The sequence below is a fragment of the Phascolarctos cinereus genome, unplaced genomic scaffold, assembly GCF_003287225.1.
Source record: "Phascolarctos cinereus isolate Bilbo 61053 unplaced genomic scaffold, phaCin_HiC Scaffold_1;HRSCAF=81, whole genome shotgun sequence".
Taxonomy (NCBI): domain Eukaryota; kingdom Metazoa; phylum Chordata; class Mammalia; order Diprotodontia; family Phascolarctidae; genus Phascolarctos; species Phascolarctos cinereus.
Window position 1 is genome coordinate 171,328,542 of NW_027555514.1, and position 2,739 is coordinate 171,331,280.

The window sequence follows — 2,739 nt, forward strand, 5'->3', positions numbered from 1 at the left end:
TTTTTGTGAGGGACAGCCCTGTGACCTGAGTGCTTCATAAGTAGAGGGAGACATGTCTCCTATAGTATATCTACATGAGATTGTTGGAGGGCTTTGAAACAGTTGCAAAATGTAAGTGCAAACTTCTATCTCTCAGGGTTGTTTTTAGACAAGATATGGTTTTATTAGTACATAATATAATAGTACCAAATTGTTCATACAGTAAGTTCTGTTATGGAACATCAGTGAGCTTCTGACTCCAACATTATATATTAGCATAATAAATATGTGGGATAATATTTTCAATTTTCATGGATAAATGTCAAATTAAATACTACTTATAAAATACTAAGGACAAAGAAATCTGTAATATTTAATATTTAGATAGTTGAAATCAACTGAATATTAATTCAAGCAGGAAACATTCTAAATTCAGTATATTATAACTATCTAAGTCTTCAAAGGCTCTATTTATCTAACTTACAAAATGGTATTTAAAGTCTTAATCTTTTAAAATGTATTTGTGTGTATATATATATATGTATATGTATATTCATATGTTCAACTGAACTTTGAAAATTACAGTTTGACCATTTGCAAACCCTCACATACAAGATAGCCTTTGCTTCCTAAAGTTAAATAGCAGTGATATTATTGCTCTCTCTCTATCTCTGTCTCTGTGTGGGTCTCTGTCTCTCTCTGTCTCTCTTTCCCTCTCCTTCCTTCATTCCCTCCCTCTTATCTCTCTGATTCTTAATCTACACATTGATACAAATGTATGATCATCATGTAAATTATGGCTTATAGGGATAGTTTGGAAGTAAGAAACAGTAATTCATTATAAAAGTCAAATTTGATCAATGCCAATACTAAAAGGGGCATCAATTAGGTTATTCTGAACATTCACACAGGACACAATTTTTCAGTGAAATTTATCTTATTTTATCCAAACATTTATTGTTCTCAAGTGGGAAAATGATGTTTGAACAGCACAGTCTGTGGCATAGTAAAGTTGGCAATGACAAATTCTTGTCCATTAAGAAGTCCCAACGTTTTCAGTGTCTTAGACACATTTGACCGTTTTCATTTTTCAATGGAAGCTATCATCTACAAGCAAAAATGTTCTTTTCCTCTAATATGGATCTGATGACTGGTGATTCTATTTGCAATGAGGCATTATTAATAAGATAATCTAAAACCTCTTCCAGTTTAACAGACAAAGGAAACTATATTTTGGGGAAGCTGGCTGCAATCTGGACAATTCTCTGCTTCAAATATGTATGTGTGTGCAGCCCATCTACATCAGTGAATACCAAGTAATTATCAAAGGGAATATATATATATATATATATATATATATTATATATATATATATATATATATATATACACACACACACACACACACATATGCACACACACACACATATACTTGTTACTATTTTTAAAAATTAGTGGTACACTCAGCTGCAATGACAATATTTGTGGGAAGCCACTGCTGGAATGATTCTTTTTATCTCTCTTCGAGTTAGTCTATGTACAACACCTCTAATGTTAAATTGTGATATTCTCCCTAAAGATTTTGGGAAAAATTCACTGAATATGATCAGTATCATCTCCATATAATGTAACCTCCTCTCCAAAAGACTGTATCTTGGGCCACTGCAATATTCTTGCATACTCAATACGATGTTTTAGTAGCCTGGACATAGATGGAATGATGTGTAGTGGAAAAATAACTTGACATAAAATTCTAGGTAAATTCAATACTGGCTGCCATTTCAGGGAGGATTACCCTTTATAATTTCTTATTCCTCCATCTATCAAAATAATAATGGAGTTTGGCTCTAATATGCTATCTTTATAATTTAGAAATGATATCAACATGCTGTTTATCAATCTTCTAAGATGATGGAGTCTAGAGTATATGCAATGACATGAAATTGACTATAGAAAGTGTTATCAAAATTATGAATCTTGTTGAAATATGGAACTACAGAGCAATTAGGAATTCTGTCATTAAGAAATTCTGAAACACCTTAGGCTTTAGGTCTTCCAACATCTCTAGGCCTAAACAAAAATTACTTATTTAGATTGAAAATGTCTATAGTATCTATATCTATTATATGAATTTGTCTAAAATGAGACAATGTCATATTTTTCAGGAGTTTTTATATTAATCTTCTCACCCCAATGACTAGCAAATTATGTGTATCCAACAAAAAATAAAGAATTCACTGCTCCGTTTAAAAGCAGAGGGTGGAAATGTCTAGGTTGATGAGCAACTTTTAAAAATAATTCCTGTGACCTTCCCAAGTCTTCAGTATTCCCATATCCACTATCAACAGCCATTGGCTCCCTGCTATCCACCATATTGTTTCCCCCCTTACCATGAGCCACCTCAGCCATACTTCCTGCCTTGGTACGGTTTTGTGACAGGAGATAGCACAGAGGCAGGCCAGATCCCAGGACTGAGGAGCATTGATCAAAGATACAAGCATGAGTACAAACATTTGAATGCCTGAAGAGATCCTTGAAGCCCTCTGACATGTTGGAGAAGCCATATGCCTAACAACATATTGTTGACTTCAAGAGCTTACAACTTTGGATACTGATAAGAACAAATTCCTCTTGCTTAGTACATTACTTTGTTTCAGGAGAAAACAATTTCTTAGAAGTCACTAATTCAATTCTATGCTGGGTCAATCAGGCCACTTGGGGTTTTACTCCTCACTAGGCTGGGCTGCCATAATCTCTAGTA

General features: G+C 33.7%; 1 pseudogene; it reads right to left on the reverse strand.

The window, feature by feature from the left end:
- Positions 1-942: 942 nt before the first annotated feature.
- Positions 943-2,351, reverse strand: LOC110193375 (NEDD8-activating enzyme E1 catalytic subunit-like; annotated as a pseudogene).
- Positions 2,352-2,739: the final 388 nt, after the last annotated feature.